Here is a 19,213-nt window from a genome sequence, read left to right as displayed (position 1 = left end):
AACAGCACTTTTAGAAAGTTGCTGTTCTCTTGTCTCACCCTTCTGTGTGCCTGGGCCTGTTTGTGTATTGACTGTCTGGTTTGAGAGTGACAGGGGCTGGGGAATTCCCCAGGAGGATGGATGAGTCAGCACTAGGCTGAATGACTGCATTTGCAACTGGAGTGGTGGGAGGAGTTAGCACCTGGGCCTGAATAGGGCTGTGCCTGCCTTCCACAATGCTGGCTCAACCTCCTGCTGGGCGGCTGAGGACCCTGCCCCTCACTCTGAAAGGAAAGAAGCAGCCAGCAAAACAAAGTACTCAGGAAACACCAGAACTGGTTCAGACCGGGCTCAGGGCCCACATGCACAGAGAGAGCAAAGACTTTAGGGGTATAAGTACAGGACCCCTGACAACAGAAAATTAGATCATCCTGAATCAAGAAGGAACCTCTGCCAAGGAGAAAGCTGAAACTGAAGAAGGAAGAGTGTCCTGCTGTTGCTCTGCTGGACTGACCTGCTGTTGCTTTGTTGCCAAGGAGAGGGGAAGGACTTTGCTGTGGTGCTGTGTCCCCTGTCTTGAAGGAATCTCCAAGGGCCTGAGAAGAGCTGGCTCCCTGTTCTGAAGTCCCAGGAACAAAAGGACTTCACCCCCAGCTTCCCTGAACTGTGCTGAGAGAGTTCTGTCCTTCCTAGAGTGCTTGATCCAGTTGTGGGGCCTCTGGAAGTTGTACCCGGGCTGGGAAGCTTGAAACTAAGCTTGAGAGACTTTTGAAATCGAAAAGTGTTGCATCGCTCGCTTGCGTTTCCCGCCACTACGAAGGCTGAGATCGTCGCAGCGCCTGACTCCACTGCCAGAGCCATCGCATCCTTCGTTTGCGGGACACACCAGACCGGTGCAGGAAAGTCGAACATCGCTGCGAGTTTCGTCGCAGAGCCTGTCATCGCTGGGTGAGATCGCCGCACCGCTTGCTTGCGGACCGCATCACGTCGCTGCGAGCATCGTCGCAGAATCATCGCATCGAGGAGCTGCGAGAGAGAGGATCACCGCTGGACCGCGCATCGTCGCCCCGGAGATCGTCGCAGCCCCTACGAGATCATCGCATCGTGTCTTTGCGAGAACAGACTTCCTACGGAACCTACGCACCGGAATCCATACAAGTGGCTTTCCTCCCCATACAGACCGGATTCGTCGCAACACGCCCGCTGCTGCAGCGGGGCTGTCGCAAACGCCTCCCCAGGGTCGCAGGAGCAACGCATCGCTTGTTTTCCACCGCACCAGCTTCTGCTTTTGGAACTTTGTTGCAACTAAAAGGTACTGTGAGTAAACGTGACGCAACTGTGAACTTTTCACGCATCTGTAGAGAATTCTATCGCAACGTAGAGAATTCTGTTGCAACCTAAAGAATTTTAACGTAACCTTAAGAACTCTTTTTGAAACCATATTCTTGAACTGTGTAGGTTGGATTTTTGTCGTTTTGGTCTTGTGTAGTTTAGATTAAATACCTTTATTTTTCTAAACTGTTGTGGAGTCAGTTTGTGGTGTTTTCACTGTGTTACTGTGAGTGTTGGTACAAATACTTTACGCAAGGCCTCTGGTTAGCCTAGACTGCTCGTGCCAAGCTACCTAGAGGGTGAGCAGGGGTTATCTCAGAGGTTATCTCCTTGCCCTGACTAGAAGCAAGGGTCCCTATTTGGACAGTGGTACCTACCTCTGCCAACTAGAGACCCCCAGTTCTAACATTGGTGGCCAGGCGGTGGGATTTGAACTTGTATTTGTACTTGACCCACAGTAATTGGTGTACATCACTAGTGAGTGCAGACCACTACGCCACCGCATACTACTGGTTTTTGGTTTTGATTTTTCTATTTTTGAGTAACTCTTCTAATACATCATGTCTTTGCATGGGAAGGCACCCAGTAAGGAGGCAGAAGCAGAATTATAGTTTTGCATTGGAGATTTGTATTCATACAAAGTTGAGCAACTGAGGAAATTCTGCATTGAGTTTGAGTGCCCCATAAAGAGCGCCTACAGAAAGGAGGAGCTGCAAAGAATCTTGAAGGCCCATTGGGAGGCACAAGAGGGAAATGATGATGTGAATGGGGAAAACAGTTTTCAAGTCACAGATTTGCCAGTGGGCAAAGTAGGTGCAGGAGCTGGCAGCAACCATTCCAGCAGGGGCATCTCCCCAGAAGAGTTACAAGAAAATCAGAGAGTAAGAGAGTATGAGTTGGAAGTCATGAAAATGAAGCAATTGGAAGTAGAAAAGGCGGCGGAGGAGAGCAAAAATGCCCGTGCCTTAGAAGAGAAGAAATTGCTTTTGGCTCATGAGTTGAGCATGAGAGAACTGGATCTTAAAGCCAAGGAGGTGGATGCCAGTTCTAATGGTGGCAGCGCGCAGCCAGTGCATGGGGGTAAAGTATATATTCCCAAAGACCTGGTACAGAATTACCATAGGAGTGAGGATATTTATGCCTGGTTCACTTCGTATGAAATTGCATTGAAGATGAATGGTGTGCCTGAGCAGCATTGGGGGGCGGGCCTGTGGAAACATTTTGAGGCTTCTGGGAGGAGTTCTCTAGAGCCCTTAGAGTTGGCTGTGCCATGACCTACCCCAATATGAAGGAGGCCTTATGTCTCAGGTATGGCCTTACTCCAGAGCAGTATAGACTGCAGTTTAGAAACTCCAAGTAGAGAGAGTCTGAGACTTGGATGGAGTGTGTGAATTTGTACTCTCGTGCACTGGAAGGTTGGATGAAGGGCAGTAAAGTAACTGATTTTAAGGGGTTGTTCCATTTAATCAGTTGGGAGCACTTGATTAGTCTTTGTGTTCCAGAGCTGCGCCAGCATCTTTTAGACAGCAAGCTGACAGACCCCATTGAGCTTGCTAAGGAGGCGTACCGCTGGACAAGTACCAGGGTCCACAGAGGAATTGTGGGTACCACAGCCAAAGGTGGGCAGGGTCCCCAGCAGAAGAGTGGGGGGGGGCAAGGGTAACCAACAGGAGTTCTCAGATGGGCCCCAAAATAGTTCCCAGGGAAAGGAATCCCAACCCCCAAACCTAAACAGCCATGGCCCTCTAAGAGCAGGCGGGACAATAGACACAGAAGGGATAACCAAGGTCCCCCTACCTGCTATCACTGCAATGAGGTGAGCCACATAGCTCCAAAATGTCCCAAGAAGAAGCCCGCACCCACTGGTGCTCCAGCCCAGGGTTAGCAAGTGTAGCTTTGGGCTGGGATTTGATTTCTAGTGGGGAGGTGGGCTTAGCAGTTATGCCCCTTGTCTCTCTAGGAGACCAAGAGATGGTCCAGGAAACCTTACTGCCCTCTAACACTAAGAAATATGGGCAGAAGGTGACCATCAATGGGAGGGAGATTGAGGCTCTGAGAGACACAGGAGCCAGTGTGACATCCGTGAGGTGTCAGTGGGTGTCTGAAGAGCAAATCATCCCTGGTGTACTCCGCCCTGTAGTGCCAGCTGACAGCTCAGTGCGCCTCTGCAAGCTGGCGCGTGTTCCCTTTGCATGGGGGGGGAGTCTCTGGTCTTTTGGAAGTAGTTGTCAGTGATACCTTGCCTGAGACTGTCTGTTAGATAACGACCTGGAGAGTTCTCCATGGAAGGATGTGGAGCACAGAACTCATTTGGAAATGTTAGGTCTGCCTGCGTGGATCTGCGTGACCACGCGTGCTATGGCAGCCAGTAAGGGTGATTCAGCAGAACTGGAGCCTGAAACAATGGCCCAGAGCTCTGCCAGGAGAGGAAGAGGCAGAGGGCGCGGGAAACTAGCCCCAGCCGTTCCCACGGTCCAGGAGGAAGCAGAACCTGAGGGGGATGCCTTGGAACCTACAGGGGAACAGGTGGCCGAACTGGTAGACCTACCTGAGCTGAACCATTGGCAGCAGGAAGGTGGTCCCTCCAGGGAGGAATTCTGCCAGGCGCAGAAAGAATGCCCTTCCCTCATTGGTCTGCGGCAACAGGCTGTAGATCAGGCAGCAGGTGGAGCAACCAGAGATCACTTTATCTACTGGGAAGATGACCTACTATATAGCGAGCCTAAGTTTGCTGAGCCCGGTGCAGCCCGTGTGCTGGTGGTACCCGAGCGCTTCAGAAACTTCCTAATGGGTCTGGCTCATGACGTGCCTCTTTCAGGACATCTGGGGCAAGACAAGACCCTAAACCGGCTTGTCACCCACTTTCACTGGCCCCAGATGAGAAAGCACGTTGGTTCCTTTTGCAGATCTTGCCAAACCTGTCAAGCCAGTGGCAAGACTGGAATGAAGTTGAAGGCACCCCTTCAACCCTTCCCAGTAGTGAGCACCCCTTTGGAGCCGGTGGGCCTAGACATAGTAGGGCCCCTGGACCCCTAGACGGCCTTAGGCAACAGGTTCATCCTGGTCTTGGTGGACCATGCCACCCGGTACCGGGTGAGGTACTGGGTTTTCTTAAGAACCGGCACAGATACCGATAACCCAGCGGTGTCAGGGTACACCCAGAGACCTCGGGTTCTTCCTGATCCAGACCACAGAAACTCAGAGTCTTCTAGGTGAAGTCAAAGATCGATTTTATTGGCTGCAACCAAGGTAACAAGTGTCCTAGAAGTACAACACACGGGAAGTATATTCTCAGGAGACTGCTCGAATTTACAAAGTCAGGCTTCTCTTCTTATACACAATTTTAAGCTTCAAGCAAACATTCTTGGTTGTAAAGTAAATCGTTAACATATTTCCAATACAAAGAAAAAGCAGAGTCATGATGACATGTCCATATTTCACGTCGTGCTGCCCACAACAAATCACTCGGCAGGGCCCAACATTTCATCAGATATCGGTGGACCCCCAATAAAAACGGGCACCTCCCCATCATAAAGGAAATGAAGAGAAAGGAGTGGAGACAGATGTGAGCGAGATACGGCAGGTGTGCGCGCTGAAATGGTTTTATGGCTGGTTGAGCCTTGATGTTATCTTGCTCGGCCACTGGGAGGGGAACTGACCTAACGAGTTCGGCCTGGGGCAATGGTTCCAACTTGTATAGGTCAACGAAAAGTTGATTTAAGGAGTATGTGTCCTTGTGGAATTGAATTCAGCTGGATTAAGGCCTATGTAAAGGGCAACACACAAAATGGCTGCCATATACACAATGGAAGCCAAGGGTTCAAGGTTCGAGTGACGATTTTGAGGTGAAACCGTCACTCGAATGCGATGAAAATGCTTGTGCATAATGTACTCGTCATTCTCGGTCTTTTGATACCAAATTCGTCATGTTTCGGAGAGTTTTGATTCTCGAGTCCAAAACGATTATACGAATACAGAATTTCAGAACCACAAACCCTCCTTTTGCCCTTACATAGGCAATTAATCTATCCTCATGTTAGTCTGAGTCCAGATCTATATTCCTAAAGTCATTGAGATGTTGCTGTAACATCACTCTAGTACTTAGTTCATCTCTTGACACAGGCTTCCTTACACATGATGTAACACAGAGGCCACATATTGCAGGAGCACACTGTATGCACAGACAGAACAGGAAAAGAATGGCTAAGACCATCCCAATGACCATTAGAATTTTCCATCCCCAGGCAGATATTAGTTCCCAGAACCATCCCATTAACGACCAATCTCCTTTATCCACATGAATAGATTCGGAAATCTTATGTAGTTTGGAGATGGCCTGGTACACCGTTGGAGCGTTATCTGGGATAAAAATGCAGCAGCTAGATTGGATCAATCTGCATACCCCACCTCGGTCTGCAAGCATAACATCTAAAGCGACCCGGTTCTTAAGGGTCATAAGTCTATCCGACTGGAGCTCAGCAGTCAAGTTACTAAGGGCACCAGCAGTTTCGGTCACGGTGGACTCAACTACCCTTGTCAATTGCCTTATGTTCCTACTGTTAGCCATGGATCCCCAGAACGGCAGAAAACCCTTTGCAAAGTCCCCAAATTATTGACCTGCAGTGTCTTCTTTACTCAAAACACCTCTAACTATCCTTGTCTGGTGGTAGTCTGCCGCTGCTGTGTAGGTGGGAGGCAACAGGAATGAAACAAAACATGAGCCCGAAAAGTCAGGGGTCAACCATGTATAGGCTCTATCATGGCAGATGAAATAAGTACCCTTAGCTGCTGAAAACGCAGGGGAGGTCTGAGACCCAAAAACATACGTTTCTGTACAGACACTTCTCCCTAACTGAGCTCTGGGATTATTGCCAATACCTTGCAGACACAGGTTACCCTGATGGGGTACAATCCAGATCGGGGAAGACCTCTTTGCTTGCTGTTTCTCACTTAAAGTAGCTCCATATCCGGTCACGTTCCAACCTACATATGCAAGTATCTCATCATCCGGGGTGTCTTCATAAGAAATTACTTCCTTAATCATGTCAACTATACCTTTGACTAGGGCGCTAGTCTTGAGGTTGTCTTTTACAGAACGTAGGGGTTGGACTTCTCGTGCATATATGAACATTGTTCTGTATGCCCACACAGAGCCATTATGACTGAAAGGCAGAACTAGATAAGGGATACCTTTATCCGTAGTGTGAGGCATAAGACCACACACCCAACAGTTAGTTGTGTTCATTACTAGTTGGTGTTGGTGCAAAAGCTGAACGAAGGAGTTATTAATGAACTCTAACCTTCTATTGGATTCATGATCAGGAAGGGGGTGAAAAGAATGAGAGGAAACAGTGGGGGGAGGAGGTGATGCAGTGGGTGCAAATGTTACACGAAAAGAGAACAAAACATAACTTATTAAAAATACCATTATACTAGACAGCATAAAAGTGCACAATATTATAAAACTTCTCTTTGTCATCACGTTGCGCAATTTGATCTTAAAGTTCGTTCGTTTGGTAGGTCTCTCCACATCGGGAAACTCCATCCTCTCTAGAGTGCTGCCCGCGGTGGGAGGTTGATTCTGCTAAAGGATACTTCCGTCAATCCAGGGTAACTCCCTTAGACCAACCGGAACTACCGACCTAACGTCGTTAGCTGCACCCAAAAGACTTTTTAGGCAACCGCGGCCCTAGCAGCGGAACCCGGATGGCGGTTCGAAAAACAAAAATAAGCAAGTTTCCTGGATGGGAGAGCTGCACTTTCAAAAATAGTACTTGGGGGTGGAAAAGGAAAATATCGATTTTTTATTAGTCTATGGATCTTTTGTCTCAAATTGCAAAAAAAGGATTTTTTATTAGTTCGTTTTTCTCGGTCTCAAGTTATATTGTTGTTTCCCAGGTATTGTCTGATCCGGAAACAAAAGGTCAGGCTCTGCAGTGTTCAATAGCTTGGATGGTGGCACAGCCTTGTGCGAAACGTTCTCATTTTCTGGTCCAGAGTCAGTTCTTTTTATGTGCAAATCATTAAAAGGGACGGCATGTGCCACGGTATCAGGTTCTGGGTCAGTGACACCCTTCTGGACCCACTGGTCATGAGGCAGAGGGAAAGCGATTTTTTTACAATGGATCCCGTGGACCCAGTTGGCCTTCCCCTCCACCCGAAAAGCAGATCTCGTAGAAAGAAGGACGAGGTGAGGTCCAGTCCACCTGGGCTGGTCGTTTTTTGTCCTCTGGAAATTCTTTACCAGCACCCAGGATCCAGGTTCAATGGCATGTCCTGGTGTCTCAGAGACCGGAGGCAGGGTGTCATGAACCTGTTGATGCAAAACACGCAATTTAGCCGCCAATTCATACAGGTAATCAAGCAAAACAGGGTGTTCAAGCTCGCTAAACTTTTTGGGCCTAGGCACTCCCCATATGTTGGCTGGCCGACCAAAAACGATCTCATATGGGCTAAGTTTCACTCGTGAATGCACAGTCATCCTAGTGGACAGGAGTGCTAAGGGTAGAGCGTCAGGCCATTTAAGACCTGTGCTCGCTTGGATTTTGGCCAGTTAAAGTTTAAGCGTGCCATTGTAACATTCTACTAATCCAGCTGATTGGGGGTGATTTGCAGCATGAAACTTCTGCCGGATACCTAGTCCTTCACATACATTCTTCATTACACGACCCACAAATTCACTCCCGTTGTCAGACCAGACCATTCTTGGCATTCGAATCTGGGGAAGTACTCTTTCACCAGGGCTTTTGCTGTGGACAAGGCAGTATTGTCTTTTAGGGGATAGGCTTCTACCCATCCTGAGAAAGTACAAACAACAACAAATACGTATTTTAAGTTGTTGCACCTCTCCATGTGGATGAAATCTAGCTGCAAAACCTCAAACGGATACGTAGGAGGTGAAAAGTGACCAGCTGGGAGTTGGGGTTCCCCTACCAGGATTGTGTTTCAAACATACCATGCAATTCTTGACGACATTCTCTGCACACTTGGGAATCCCTGAATTCTTCCATACTGGGGCCAACAATTCGCAAATCCCTTTCACGCTTATATGAGCCATTCCATGAGCCATTGTAACCACTGCAAGCACATATGCATCGGGCAACAACCATCTCTGATGTTCTGATAGGTCAATCCAGCATCCATTTGCATCCATTCTACCCGTACTTTTTCTCCACGTACTCAACTCTTTCTCTGTGGCCTCAGCTTGAATGGACTTCACACTCTATATCGTGTCTTCACACATTCCAACATCACCAGTCCATCTTGCAGGGCCTGCAACATACATTCGGCTCATCACATTCTTTGCCGTTTCCTTCGCGATCTCATCAGCAAATGCATTTCCACGACCAACATCATCAGTCACCTTCTTGTGAGCACTACATTTCACAATCGCCACTTGCAGAGGCAGGGTCAGTGACTCAAGAAGCTCATTCACCAACTGACCATGCTGAATCTTAGCTCCATGCGAAGTCAGGAATCCACGTTCTCTCCACAATCGTCCAAAACTGTGAGCCACTCCAAAAGCATACTGGCTGTCGGTGTAGACAGTCACTTTCATCCCTTTAGACAACACACATGCTCTCGTGAGTGCAATCAGTTCTGCGGCTTGAGCTGAATTATGCGGGACACGTGCAGCTTCAACAATTGTATGCAAAGTCGTAACGGCATATGCCGCAGTCGTGTCACCACTCGGGAGCTTGAAGCATGAACCATCCACCCATAGTGTTCCATCACACTCAGCAAGAGGAGTATCGAATAAAACTATTCTCCCTTTCGTTTCTTCCTCTGTTCTGAGAAAACAATTGTGTTGATCTGAACCATCTGATTCCTCTGTAATTGGTAACAACGTAGCTAGGTTTAAGGTACTGCATCTTTTGATGTGCACATGACTCGCTAGCAGTGTCAATTCGTAGCTGGACAATCGAGCACTAGTTAAGTGCTGTGTCTTGGTTCTGTTTAACAACGTCTCTACTGCATGTGGGACCATCACGATTAGTGTATTATCCATTACTAGACCATCAGACTGTCGAATAGAACTGCCGCTGCTGCTGTGGCTCTTAAACAACTCGGCAATGCTTTAGCTACCAGATCCAAAGTCGATGAAAAATAGGCACATGAACGCTGCCTACCTCCAAACAACTGAGACAACACAGACAATGCACAGCTCTCTTTCTCGTGGACATATAATGTGAAAGGCTTACTGTAGTCGGGGGTACCCAACACAGGAGCCGAACACAATGCTGTGCGTAATTCGAGAAAACTTTTCTGACACTCTTCAGACCAAGGAATGGGATTGGGTGTGCCTTTACATGTTAATGCCACCAAAGGTTTGGCCAATAATGAAAAATTTGGAATCCACTGTCTACAGTACGATGTAATACCCAAGAAAGCACGCACTTCTCTTTGTGTTCTAGGCACACTCAATTTCGCTATTGCCTGAATTCTCTCTGGGGTCAGTTTCCTTCCCTCCTTCGATAAGAGGTGACCTAAGTAGGTCACTTCTTGTCGGCAGTATTGCAGTTTGGAAAGTGACACCTTATGATGTAAATCACACAGATGGCGTAACAATGACGTTGTTGCTTTCTTACAAATTTTCTCGGTATCTGCAGCAATAAGTAGATCGTCAACATACTGCACAAGAGTAGCACATTTTGGCAAAACAATCGTATCAAGCTGTGTTTTTAGAGCTTGACTGTATATCGATGGACTTTCACAGTAGCCCTGAGGAGCGCGTTTAAAGCGGAAGCTGCGACCTCCTAAACTGAAGGAAAAAATATCCCTGCTTTCCTCAGCAATAGGGATGCTGAAGAAAGCATTCTTCAAGTCAATCACCGAAAACCAAGATGCAGAAGCTGGAATCATAGTCAATAATGTAGTGATGTCGGGGACAACTGGGAATTGTGGCACAACTATTTTATTGACCTCTCTAAGATCAATCACGAATCTATACACGGGTGGCTGAGAAGGGTCAGTTCGTTTTAAAACAGGCAGAACCGGACTATTGCACACGTTGCCTCGTGTTTCTTCAATCACATCCTTTTCAATCAATTCATAAACGATCGCTAACAACGCTTTTTCACCCTCACTAGAAATTCGGTATTGGGGAATTCGTGGCATTTTCACATTCGTTTTCAATGTCACAACATATGGTGGAATTTCTAAAAGACCCACATCATTGCGACCAGCGGCCCAAAGGATATCTGGAAGAAACGACAATTCTGCTGGAAGTTTGTCTCTTGACAGGTACATGGGAGAAACCACTTTCTTACCTAAAGTAAGTTGTACTCCTGAAGGAGAACAGTACAAAGTCGCATATAATCTCTTTAACAAATCCAATCCTAGCAAGTTTTCACCACAACCTGTTGTCAGAATGAGGGGTGCTTCGAATTCGCAAGGACCAACAGAAAGAGACAAAGGGTCAGAAATCGGATTTTTAACTGGGGCACCAGAAAAACTTACAGAAACGTTCATTTCGCCAGACAAAGGTGCGCCAGGGAGTTTGGAGTGCATAATAGAACTCTTTGTAGCACCAGTATCCAACAGAAAAGGTTCTGACACACCTGATGTAATCACCTCAACGTATGGTCACTCTGATCTACTGGAACTGAAACAACTCCCTCTCTTTGTCTATGGCTGTCCTAGCAATCATTAGTTTCCCAATTCTCACTTTCTGTATAGTAATCATCAACATAGTACTGAGCTGTTCTGTCAGATGTGTTGTTCTGTTGATCGAACCTATTCATAGAATTTTGTGGTGGAAGTGGACGTGTGTTTTGTGGGACGTTTCCACGTCCTCTACCTCTAGAGGCTTGCTGAATACCTCGACCTCTTGTGTTTGAACCACCATTTGCACGCTGTAACAGAATTGGACAATTATTCTTAAAATGACCTTCTTCCTTGCAATATAGACACTGATTGGGGCATATAGGTACACGTGGCTGAGTATACTCGACTCTTTGCGAGTTCCCTTGATACTGTTGAGGCTGTTGAAAATTATTCTGATAATAGTTCTGGCCGTTATTATTCTTATTACCACCACCACGTGGCGGATATGCTTGTTGTAACAAAACCTTCGTTTTCAACTCCTTAGTTTTCTTTTCTGCTCTGTCTTTCTCGTCTTTGTCCCTATTTTCGTAGTACTGGGCTGTAGCTAATATCTGCGCTGAAGACGAAACTGCCCAAGAACTTTCTGAATCCTTCAACTTTTTACACAATTCTGGAAGTAGATTGTGCACGAATTTATCGACGAACAATCTCTGACCACCTTCGGTGGTCATATCCTGACCACTGTGATCGACAAATGTTTCTTCAAACCTCGTGAAGAAATCTGAGACAGTTTCTTCTTTCTTCTGCTTGCATGCAGACAACTTGTCCCAATTTACACGTATTGCAGGCATTATCGTTTTCATGTAATCTACTATTTTACCGGGGAGTTCTGCTATCAAAGGCTCAGGCTTGGCACCACCAACTTGTCGGGCATCTGTAGCAGCAATATTAGCCCATGAGTCACCTAATTCCTGATCGTGATCTGTATGACGAATCTTACTCCATAAAGGCTGTGGAACAACATTCCCAAATAGCATACCTATATCGGCTAAATTCATTATACATGATCCAGCAGTTTGCGACAGCTCTTTGTAATACCCTGCAGGATTCTTACGCGAATCAGGCAATGTCTGTTTGAGTGCTAAAACTTCAGCTCGCTTCCATGGGACATGTACCCATACATGCTGAAAATGTGGCATAATAGGTGGGTTAGCGGTTGTGTCACCCTCTCTCCACAGTGGGGGAACTTCTCTCATGGGGTATTGTCATGCCTTTTTCCTACTAGATGCACTAGGCTCAGATTGTGACCCAGAACTGCTTCCCTTACTCCGATATGATAACAACATTTCAACTGCTTTCTCCACATCAGGACCTACAATCATGCCCTCCCCGAACTTAAACCGTACACGACACATCTCTTGCGGGATGCATTCCATATCATTGTCCTCCAAATCCTCACAAAGGAAAACACACATTTGTTCGAAAACATATCTCTGCGTCGGTGCTTCCCATTGATGGAAGACTTCCATGACCGACTCTACATCATATTTTACGGTGTCCATAGCCCACTTTTGTGCCAAACGATTCAGTGAGTCTCTTTCTTGATAATCAGGCAGTCGACTTCGCAACTGTCTTCGTTCCATTTTAGGGGTCGTAGTAGGCGACCCAAAAAGGGGTGAAACAAGGCTAGTGACAGTGCTGGCCATTTTCTGCCGAATGGAAGGTGAAACTGAAGGAAGAACAGGCGGAAAAACGGGGTGAGACAAGGCAGAGTCAGAAGCCATAGCAGAGGAGGCGTCAGAAGAAGTAGAAGGAGCGCTAGGCAAAATTGTAGAGGGAGCATTAGGAGAAGTAGATGTGGTCGGTGAGCCTTGAGGAGGCTGCACCAGAGAAGTATGAGCCAGCTGAAGAGTAGCTGGTGGGTGCTGTAGAGACTCTCTAATAAAAGAGAGAGGGACCCCAAAAACCAAAGGGATAGGGTTCCACAATTGACACAAGTCAGAAAATTATTCCCTTTGGGCGAATAAACAATAATACATAAGTACTCAAACACATACAGTGATCTGACCAATAGCCAACATATAACAAGGAAGCAATGAAAATTGGTGAAAGTGAAATATATGTGAAAACACTCTAGAAGAATAAAATATTTAAAACAATTTATTAAGCATACATTACATAAATTAAAAACTGAAAATTGGGAAACACATACAGGACGGAATAATAATCAATGAAGTCAACATTCCAATAAAGAAGGAGCTACAGGGAAAAGGAATGAACTCAAACACTAAACAGTTATATTGAATCTTCCTTAATTTGTGAACCCGGATTAGCTCCTTGCATCGACGCGTTTCGGCGGTATATTCAGTTAGAACCCGCCTTCATCAGGACAATGTGTATAAGTGTTTCCCAATACTTCTCTAGTAAGCAAAGGGTCTGGCAGTGTATCATAAAGGGTATGCTGCCTCCTTATAATAAGTAGAGATATTCGTCCAGCGAATTATCTTCTTTGAATACATAAAATTCTGATAAAAGATACTTGCGAAGGTTTTTCTTAAAGTTTCAGCGCAGATAGCAAGTCCAGCGTTAAGGCTGGTAAAAAATAATATGAACACGATGACCCAACCACTTGGTGAATGTCCACGAGTGAATGTCTGCTCGTATAGCTCGTATAGCCGGCTATACGAGCTATACGAGCAGACATTCACGCGGGACGCTCGAGACCTTCAAAAAAAAGGATTTACACGAAGCAAACTGTCTCGTGTTAGGTCGAGGGTAATCTATCGGAACCCTGAACCCCCATCGTGTTGATAAACGCTGCATGGTGAATGGATTATTGAAGTGACGATAGATGTACCACGTGGTTGGGTCATCGTGTTCATATTATTTTTTACCAGCCTTAACGCTGGACTTGCTATCTGCGCTGAAACTTTAAGAAAAACCTTCGCAAGTATCTTTTATCAGAATTTTATGTATTCAAAGAAGATAATTCGCTGGACGAATATCTCTACTTATTATAAGGAGGCAGCATACCCTTTATGATACACTGCCAGACCCTTTGCTTACTAGAGAAGTATTGGGAAACACTTATACACATTGTCCTGATGAAGGCGGGTTCTAACTGAATATACCGCCGAAACGCGTCGATGCAAGGAGCTAATCCGGGTTCACAAATTAAGGAAGATTCAATATAACTGTTTAGTGTTTGAGTTCATTCCTTTTCCCTGTAGCTCCTTCTTTATTGGAATGTTGACTTCATTGATTATTATTCCGTCCTGTATGTGTTTCCCAATTTTCAGTTTTTAATTTATGTAATGTATGCTTAATAAATTGTTTTAAATATTTTATTCTTCTAGAGTGTTTTCACATATATTTCACTTTCACCAATTTTCATTGCTTCCTTGTTATATGTTGGCTATTGGTCAGATCACTGTATGTGTTTGAGTACTTATGTATTATTGTTTATTCGCCCAAAGGGAATAATTTTCTGACTTGGGTGCTGTAGAGAAGCAGGCATAACAGCTACAGGGGGCGCAACTAAAGGTTGCGGAGGTGCTGTGGCATTTTGCGCATACGGTGGTGGCGAACTTAATAAATGTGACATTAACGGGTCTTTTTCATGCTCTTTTGCTGCCTCTTGCTGAAGAGACGGCAAAACTGGATAGCATTTATCTATTGCCATTTTACGTTGCCTGTGCAACTGCTCACTCATCTGTTCTTCTTCATTGTCTTTAAACTGTATAGCAGCTTGCATTACTGAAAGTTCCCCTTCTCTCTTATTTTTCTTAGCTAATTTGATTTCCTTTTGTTTGGCTTCTTTACGCCATAGGCGGAAAGAGTCAAACATCGCCGGCCGGGCTTTCTTTTTGAACAGTTTAACTTCAAGGTTATCTAAGATTTCGGTATTAAAGCTACCGTATTGGGGCCATTTTAAAACACCATCTTTTCTGGTGTATTTGATCCACACTTCATTGTATGTGATGGGGCCTACCCCATGTTTCACATATAGCTCGTAAGTTGGAGTTCCAACCGGAGGAACCGGACATGAGTCCTCCAATCGGGAGTCCCTATTATTACCACCAAGACAAAACAAATTTCCAAGTCTAAGACTAGGCATCTTCGCTCTCTAGTCTAGTTCCAAACTTCGAAGGATTATCGATTACGATAGTTCTTGTGAATACACAAGTCCCTCGGTTTTGGTGCTTGCAAGTACCAACACAAAACTATCCCAAAAATACCAAAGACTAAGACCAACTAAGGACTGGGAGACGCTCCACTTATACTTAACTGAAATATCGATGACTTCACCAGAAGACTCGTCTTAGTGTTTCGCTCTACCAAACTTCAAGGGTCCAAATCAGGGCGATAGCCAAGGCAGCAGTCCTCGTAGCCGTCGGGAAGCGCGGAACCTCGCAGCAAAGACCTTCGGACCACGTCGACATGCAGGGGTCGATGAGGTGGTTGGCCGTCCTCCGGAATTTTCACACGAAGCTCCTCACGAACCTCTGGCTAACTGGTACCACTGGAATCGCCCCAAACGTTGGGCGCCAACTGAGGTACTGGGTTTTCTTAAGAACCGGCACATATACCGATAACCCAGCGGTGTCAGGGTACACCCAGAGACCTCGGGTTCTTCCTGATCCAGACCACAGAAACTCAGAGTCTTCTAGGTGAAGTCAAATATTGATTTTATTGGCTGCAACCAAGGTAACAAGTGTCCTAGAAGTACAACACACGGGAAGTATATGCTCAGGAGACTGCTCGAATTTACAAAGTCAGGCTTCTCTTCTTATACACAATTTTAAGCTTCAGGCAAACATTCTTGGTTGTAAAGTAAATCGTTAACATATTTCCAATACAAAGAAAAAGCAGAGTCATGATGACATGTCCATATTTCACGTCGTGCTGCCCACAACAAATCACTCGGCAGGGCCCAACATTTCATCAGATATCGGTGGACCCCCAATAAAAACGGGCACCTCCCCATCATAAAGGAAATGAAGAGAAAGGAGTGGAGACAGATGTGAGCGAGATACGGCAGGTGTGCGCGCTGAAATGGTTTTATGGCTGGTTGAGCCTTGATGTTATCTTGCTCGGCCACTGGGAGGGGAACTGACCTAACGAGTTTGGCCTGGGGCAATGGTTCCAACTTGTATAGGTCAACGAAAAGTCGATTTAAGGAGTATGTGTCCTTGTGGAATTGAATTCAGCTGGATTAAGGCCTATGTAAAGGGCAACACACAAAATGGCTGCCATATACACAATGGAAGCCAAGGGTTCAAGGTTCGAGTGACGATTTTGAGGTGAATCCGTCACTCGAATGCGATGAAAATGCTTGTGCATAATGTACTCGTCATTCTCGGTCTTTTGATACCAAATTCGTCATGTTTCGGAGAGTTTTAATTCTCGAGTCCAAAACGATTATACGAATCCAGAATTTCAGAACCACACCGGAAGCAGTCCCTCTCAGGACAATCACAGCACCCGTGGTGGGCCGTGCATTGATGGGGATCTTTTCTCGTGTGGGGTTCCCCAGAGAGGTGGTCTTCGACCAGGGTACCAAGTTCATCTCCAAGTACATGAAGTCTCTGTGGGAGGAGTGTGGCGTAACTTATAAGTTCACCACTCCTTACCACCCTCAAGGAAATGGGTTGGTTGAAAGGTTCAACCGGACCCTGAAAGGCATGATTATGGGCCTAGCGGAGCCCATGAGACGGAAGTGGGACGTCTTGTTACCATGCCTGCTGTTTGCCTACAGGGAGGTGCCTCAGATGTCCTTAGGGTTCAGTCCCTTTGAACTCCTGTATGGCCACCCTGTTAGAGGACCTCTCTCACTGGTGAAGGAGGGTTGGGAAAAGTCCCGTGGGAAACCCCCCCAGGATGTGTTCAGCTATGTGCTGGCCATCTGCAACCAGACACAACGCTTAAGGAAGCTCGCTCAGGCGAACCTGGAAGCAAGCCAGGAAGAAATGAAAAGATGGTACGACCAGAATACCACTCTGGTCGAATTTCAACCTGGGCAGAAAGTGTGGGTGATGGCGCCAGTGGAGCCTTGTGCGCTCCAAGACAAGTGGACTGGGCCATATGAGGTGGTGGAAAGGAAGAGTGAGGTAACCTACCTGGTTAACCTGAGGACTCCCAGGCAGCCCCTGAGAGTCTTGCATGTGAACCGCCTCAAACCACACTTTGAGAGGTCTGAAGTAACCATGCTCATGGCTACAGATGCAGGAATGGAAGAGGATAGTGATCCTCTCCCTGACCTCCTGGCAGTTAAGGAGCAAGATGGGTCAGTGGATGGTATGGTCCTCTCGCCCACCCTGACCCCAGAACAGCAGAGTGACTGTCGCCAAGTGTTGGGTCAGTTCTCCTCCCTGTTCTCCCTGACCCCAGGAGTCACCAACTGGTGTCTCCATGATGTGGACACTGGAGACAGTCTGCCTGTGAAACAAAAATTTTACAGAGTAGCTGACAAGGTCAGGACCAGCATCAAGGAAGAGGTTTCCAAGATGTTGGCGCTAGGGGTGATTGAGCCCTCCAGCAGCCCCTGGGCTAGCCCAGTGGTCTTGGTGCCCAAGAAAGCTGCTACGCCCGGTGGCCCTCCAGAACTCCGGTTTTCGTGGACTACCGTGGGCTCAATGCGGTCACGAAGACTGACGCACACCCCATCCCCAGAGCTGATGATCTCGTGGATCGGTTGGGAGCTGCCCAGTACCTCAGTACATTTGATTTGACTTCTGGGTCCTGGCAGATTGCCTTAACTGATAGGGCCAAAGAGAGGTCAGCATTTTCAACGCCAGAGGGGCACTTCCAGTTCCGAGTCATGCCCTTTGGGTTGAAAAATGCCCCTGCCATGTTCCAGAGACTGGTTAACCAGGTACTGTCCGGGCTGGAGGAATTCAGCGCCGCATACCTGGATGACATTGCTGTGTTTAGCTCCACGTGGGAGGAACACTTGCAACACCTCTGCGAAGTGTTGAAGGCTCTGCAAAGGGCAGGCCTCACTATCAAGGCCAGCAAGTGCCAGATAGGTCAGGGATCTGTGGTGTATTTGGGACACCAGGTGGGGAGCGGCCAGGTGGCGCCCCTACCGGCAAAGATTGATACCATTCTGGCTTGGGAGCCCCCCAACACCCAGACAGAGGTGAGAGCCTTTTTAGGACTCACCGGGTATTACAGACGGTTGGTCAAGGGATATGGCACCATTGTCGCCCCCTTGACAGAACTCACTTCCAAGAAGTTGCCCAAAAGAGTTGACTGCACTGGCGCCTGCCAAACTGCTTTTGATGCCCTGAAAACTGCAATGTGCACAGCACCGGTGCTCAAGGCACCTGACTTTTCCAGTGAGTTCATAGTACAGACAGACGCTTCAGAGCATGGTGTGGGAGCAGTACTCTCACAAGTCACTGAGGAGAATGGCGACCAGCCAGTAGCTTTCATTAGTAGGAGGCTACTCCCCAGGGAACAGAAGTGGAGTGCGATTGAGAGAGAAGCATTTGCTGTGGTCTGGGCTCTGAAAAAGTTGAGGCCCTACCGGTTTGGGACTCACTTCCGTGTTCAGACCGACCACAGGCCCCTCAGATGGTTAATGCAGATGAGGGGTGAGAACCCAAAACTGTTGAGGTGGTCCATCTCCCTACAGGGAATGGACTTTACGGTGGAACACCGCCCTGGCACAGAACACACCAATGCTGATGGTCTGTCCAGGTTTTTCCGCCTTAGTGAAGAGAACTCCCAAGAGGGTGGGTAGTTCTCCCCACTTTCAGCTGGAGGGGACACGTGGTAGACCTGGCATCTTTGGCGTGGTTTCCCCTATCTTTTTTGCCTCTACCTCCTGTATTTTTGATGCTGTGCTGGATTTCGTTTTTGCTGGTTTAGATGCTTTGGACACTCTGCCACTGCTGATCAGTGCCAGAGTGTAAGTGCTCCCTATGTAAAGTGTTATTCTGATTGGATATACATGTTTGGCATATTTGTATCACCATGAAGTCCCTAGTAAAGTGCACTGGGTGTGCCAGGGCTGGTGATAACAAATGCTACTATGGCCATGCAGCACTGATTGTGCCACCCACAAGAGTAGCCCTAAAATGATGTCTCAGGCCTGACACTGCAGTGCCTGTGTGCAGTTTAGAACTGCCATGTCCTCCTGGTCAGTGTCCCCACTGACCAGGCCTAACCCTTCCCTTTTTCTGCACATCAGCCACCCCTATGGAAGTCCAAAGGTACCACCCCCCCCCTGTGCAGGGTGCAGTGTATGTAAGAGGTAGAGCATGTACTGTAGGGTAGTTCCTATATTCCCAATAGGCTCTGCGCATTGGAATAATATCTTCAGCAGTGTAGACGTAGGACTGAGGTCGAC

Source organism: Lissotriton helveticus, chromosome 10 (assembly GCF_964261635.1).
Source record: "Lissotriton helveticus chromosome 10, aLisHel1.1, whole genome shotgun sequence".
In the NCBI taxonomy this organism is placed as follows: Eukaryota; Metazoa; Chordata; class Amphibia; order Caudata; family Salamandridae; genus Lissotriton; species Lissotriton helveticus.
Note: the sequence above shows the minus strand (reverse complement) of the source record.